At 36.2% G+C, this 5747-nt stretch overlaps 1 protein-coding gene across 5 annotated transcripts in view; it reads right to left on the bottom strand.

The window, feature by feature from the left end:
- Positions 1-5747, bottom strand: part of EYA3 (EYA transcriptional coactivator and phosphatase 3) — a 122292-nt gene that overhangs the window by 92981 nt on the left and 23564 nt on the right. The gene's annotated exons all lie outside the window — the stretch shown is intronic.

Genomic DNA, 5747 nt, shown 5'->3' with positions numbered 1-5747 from the left:
AAGAATCATTTTAAAAGAAAAAACATAGAAACATAAATGGTGGGGAAAGAATCATTTTAAAAGAAAAAACATAGAAACATAAATGGTGGGGAAAGAATCATTTTAAAAGAAAAAACATAAAAACATAAATGGTGGGGAAATAAATTATCAATAAATGTTAAAATATTGAATTTTGCTTTTTAGAAATATGGTAATATTAAATTGATTTTATAATAGAAAAAGAAGAATCTACTATTTCTTGACATAAATTCTGTAAGCTGCAAAAAAACTTTAAGGGAAAAATTTAAAGACATTCCTTTCTACATCTCCTATTCTTTGAAAATAAGCACGCTTTGTTGTTTCCATCTTTAAAATTCCCTTTGTCTTCTCAGCTTTTCAATCTAGGAGAATAAAAAGGACACAAATAATTTCTGTATTTAGAAGAAAAGAACTGGCCAGGCATGGTGGCTCATGCCTATAATCCCAGCACTTTGGGAGGCTGAGGCAGGTGGATCACCAGGTCAGGAGATCAAGATCATCCTGGCCAACATGGTGAAACCCTGTCTCTACTAAAAATACAAAAATTAGCTGGGCATGGTGGTACAAGCCTGTAGTCCCAGCTCCTTGGGAGACTGAGGCAAGAGAATCCCGTGAACCTGGGAGGCGGAGGTCTCAGTGAGCTGAGATCACACCACTGTACTCCAGCCTGGCAACAGAGTGAGACTCTGTCTCAAAAAAAAAAAAAAAAAAAGGAAGAAAGAAAAGAAAAGTTTAAAAACCAGGCTTGCTATTTCAAAATAACTGATCAATGACCATGAATAATTTTGATCATTTTAAAACAAAAAGCTGCCTACAAGTAAAGAATATGATATATTACAAAATCTTCTGGGATTCTACTGTCAACACACGATGTGTGGGAAGTTTGCAAACATACATTCTGGTACACTGTGTATAAAATGCACTAATGACCACAAATTATGTAATTCTACCAAAACATTCATCTAAATGCTACTTTCCATCAATACAGTATTCTCCTGCCTTCCAATAATTTGTACACTGAATGCCCTGAAATATCAGAACATACTAAATATTAGAATGCAAGTATTCATCACAGTCCCAGCATCTATCAATGTTCTAAAACTTTTATTAAGACTTCATACCATTTTCCACAAGTGGTACATTCTAGACAATCAAAAGTCATACTTACCAGCAAGAGATGAAAGTACAATATAACTAAGACACAATATTGCAAAACTTGGTAATAAAAGAAGTAAAGAATTACTGTAAAAATCTTAGTATTCACTTTCTCATATTAGTTCTAGAATTTAACTTTTTGTTGTTGCTGTTTTTGTTTTTTGAGACGGAGTCCCTCTCTCTGTCGCCCAGGCTGGAGGCAGTGGCATGATCTTGGCTCACTGCAAGCTCTGCCTCTCGGGTTCATGCCATTCTCCTGCCTCTGCCTCCCGAGTAGCTGGGACTACAGGCGCCCGCCACCACGCCCAGCTAATTTTTTGTATTTTTAGTAGAGACGGGGTTTCACCATGTCAGCCAGGATGGTCTCGATCTCCTGACCTCGTGATCTGCCCAACTCGGGCTCCCAAAGTGCTGGGATTACAGGCATGAGCCACCGCGCCCGGCCAACAGTGTTTTTGTTTTTTGTTTTTTTTTTTACCATTAAAGTAACCTGACATTATTTTACATTCAATGAGATTGATCTTTTAAAATATCAAGTAATACAACAGTTGTGACACAGAAAAGTGAATTTTTAATGTAATTAAAATAAATATAATTAAAATTTAGCCAAACAGCTGATGAAATTACAAGACATGCCCTGAGTTAATCTTTTAAGTACCTTTAGAACATTTGAAAAGTAAAGTCTTTCCACAATTTTCTAATTTCGATTCTTACTACTGGTTTCTAAATACACTTGTTTTATCACCTTTTTTGGAAATAGAGCTTGTCAGTATTCATTTGCCTTCATGGACAGAATTCTGAGAATATTTAAAATTAAGAATAGAAATATTATTTCCTAAGACCTTATACTTCTCTACCTGTGAATGCTGACAGTGAAAAAATAGAAACTTTGGTTTGATTCAATAGCCACACAATTTTGAATGCTATTGTGATTTTGCATGCTTAAAAATAAAAGCAGAATCTTTCTGTAATATGGTGGCCATAAATTTTATTTTTACTCTTTAGAAGTTAGAAGGGAAATAATTAGTAACAAATATTTTATTTCAAAATTCGAATTAGATTCCTACCTCATAGTTTCTGTTTTGTCTCAAGTTCAACATACTACATACCCTGCAAATGTAAATAGCCACAAGCAAGAAATTACGTTGCTTCAATGTGTTATTAAAGCTCTTAGGCTTAGGAAAAGAAATTAAATATATGTAGGGGTGTGTGTGTGTGTTTTGTTTGTTTAAAAGCACAGAATAGGCTGGGAGCGGTGGCTCACGCTTGTAATCCCAGCACTTTAGAAGGCCGAAGCGAGCGGATCACTTGAGGTCAGGAGTTTGAAACCAGCCTGGCCAACATGGTGAAACTCTGTCTCTCTTAAAAATACAAAAAATTAATCCGGCATGGTGGCACGCGCCTGTAATCCCTGCTACTCAGGAGGCTGACAGAGGAAAACTGCTTGAACTCAGGAGGTGGAGGTTGCAGTGAGCCAAGATTGCACCACTGCACTCCAGGCTGGGCGACAGGCGACAGAGTAAGACTCCATCTCAAAAAAAAAAAAAAAAAAAAGGCACAGAATAAAGGCCAAATTGTTTTCCATGAAAACAAGGCATATATCACTCTTAATTACAACTTCAAAAGAAGTGTCTAAGTAGGGCAAAAACAGTCTGATTTACAGGTCCTAGAAAGAGAACTTGCATGCAGCTAAGTATGTACAGAGATATTCAGGAGTTAACTGGATATCTATGACACAGTCCCACATAGAAAAAAGGTATTCCATAGATTTAATCACTGACTACATTGTATTTTCAGTTTATTTACTACACTTTCCAAAGTGCCTTATATATATAATTTTTTATGTTTTTTTTTTTTGGGGGGGGGAATAACTAAAACTTTTTTTTTTTCCTTTTTTTTGGAGACAGCACTCGCTCTGTCGCCCAGGCTAGAACACAGTGGCGTAATCTCGGCTCACCGCAACCTCTGCCTCCCCAGTTTAAGCAATTCTCACGCCTCAGCCTCCCAAGTAGCTGGGATTACAGGTGTGCACCACACACCTGGCTAATATTTGTAGCGATGGGGTTTTGCCATGTTGGCCAGGATGGTCCCAAACTCCTGGTCTCAAGTGATCCACTAGCCTCGGCCTCTCAAAGTGCTGGGATCACAGGTGTGAGCCACCGCATCTGGCCTAAAACCTTTATTAGATATGATTTTCCAATAACAATAATGTGCAAATTTGAACTATGAATTCAAAGAGCAGTGAAGTCTGAAATTTTAAAAGGTAGAATAGGTATTAGGGAACAAAAGGTAAAGGAAGATGAGAACGTTTAATACTATTCATTATCTCCTCTCTGTACACAATGTTGCATACACACAACTATTTCATATTTATCTTATTGATTTAATAATAGTGAAATCACCTTAAGGAACCTACAGTATATAGTTGGTGTCCAACTTTGGGGGGGAAGGTAGAAACACACATGATTAACAGTTTTCACCCACACATTTTAGACAATTTTTTTTTTTGCCAAGATTTTAGTAGTAAATTCACAAATATAAGTACTTTCACTCCTTCAGTGTTAAAATAGAAAGCTAAATAGTGTCAACAGTAGTGGCTTAATTATTGGTATACAAGAAAAACAAAACACCAATAGGTTTTCTTAATTATGCACTTTAAATATTAATATGTGCATTTATTTTTACAGTTATACATTTTTCATGTTTTAGACAATAGCTTTTAATAGTTTCAAATCCATTGAGATGCTGCTTTCAATTTGAAATAATGTGTGCATACAAGTATATAAAAAACAAAAACAACCCAGTGTATGACTCATCTGACAGATGTTTGAGATCAACAAATCCTTATTTTTCAACATGCAGTTAGGTAGAGAGGGAAGCAAGCCATCTTCTCTCTCTATATATACATATATATATAAAAATATATAGAGCCTGGGAGACAGCAAGAGTCTGTCTCAAAAAAAAAAAAGTGAGCAAAAGTTTACTCCAATACCTACAAGTTTCTTATTGAAAATTAGACAAAATTAATAATGAATATTTTGGGAGAAAGGAGAATAACAGAGGCCATTTAAGGAAAACCTGTCTATACCATTCTTTAAAACCAACAATAGTGGAAAAGATAAGAGAACTGTCATTTACCGAGCATATATAATACACAAAGTTTTTTTTTTGTTTTTTGTTTTTTTTTTTTTAAAGAGATGGGGGTCTTACTATGTTGCCCAAGCTGGTTTCAAACTCCTGGGCTCAAGCAATCCTCCCATCTCAGCCTCCCAAGTAGCTGGGACTACAGGCATGTGCCACTGCATCCAGCTCCAAGTAATTTTTATAGTCACTATCTCATCAAATTTTGTTTCCACAACTAAGACGCAGGTGGTATTACCATCCTCATGCTACAAACAAGGAAACTGGGATTCAGAGATTTAAACAATTTGTCCAAGAGTAACAGCAATAATGTTGCAGGCTGAAGTAAAAATACTTTAAATAAAGAGACCAGATGATAGTGATGATGACTGCAAATCACTGTAAATGTACTTAATTCCACTGAATTGTAAACAGTAGTCTCCCCTTCCAAGGGGGGGATACACTGCAAGACCCCCAGTTGACACCTAAACCCACAGATGGTACCCATATAGACTATCTTTTTTCCTATACATATATATCTATGATAAATTTTAACTCAGCAGTTTTCATGCACTGTGTGGCCAAAACCTGGAGTTTGAGGTGTGACAGCAAAACTAGCATGAATTTCTTTTCCTTCTTCAAAAGTTCATGGACAGAAGATTAGTTCTTACCGTAGATTTTTTTTTCTTTCTTTCTGAGATGGAGTCTCTCCCTGTCACCAGGCTGGAGTGCAGTGGTGCAATCTCGGCTCACCATAACCTCCACTTGCTGGGTTCAAGCAATTCCCCTGCCTCAGCCTCCTGAGTAGCTGGGACTACAGGCATGCACCACCACACCCAGCTAATTTTTGTATTTTCAATAGAGATGGGTTTTTGCCATGTTGGCCAGCCTGGTCTTGAACTCCTGACCTCAGGTGATCTGCCTGCCTCAGTCTCCCAAAGTGCTGGGATTACAGGCATAAGCCCGGCCAATTTATTTTTTGTGTGTGTGACCAGTTCTCATCCATACAAAACTTACAACATTACATGTTTTCCCTAATTGAAGGCCATGACTATAAAACTACAATCTCTAATATATTTTCAGCAAGGGAGATAAAAGGGATATCCACTCTACCATGGGGGAAGAGTTATAAATTTCATCTCTGATAGGAGGAAGGTAAGAATAATTGTTAAAAAATATATATATGTGTGTGTGTGTGTGTATACACACTCAATAATGTGGTTTAATTTTGTTTTTAAACACAAAAATTAATTCATTTTAGAAATCTGAATTACATTAAAGGAGAACATAATACTATTTACAGGTCAAAAGGTGCCATTGGTTTTAAAAAGAAACAATACTCTATCAAGTTGAATAATGAAGAATCATTTTAAAAGAAAAAACATAGAAACATAAATGGTGGGGAAAGAATCATTTTAAAAGAAAAAACATAGAAACATAAATGGTGGGGAAAG

Source organism: Colobus angolensis, unplaced genomic scaffold, assembly GCF_000951035.1.
Source record: "Colobus angolensis palliatus isolate OR3802 unplaced genomic scaffold, Cang.pa_1.0 Scaffold4, whole genome shotgun sequence".
Lineage (NCBI taxonomy): Eukaryota > Metazoa > Chordata > Mammalia > Primates > Cercopithecidae > Colobus > Colobus angolensis.
This window is presented reverse-complemented; position numbering and strand designations above follow the sequence as displayed.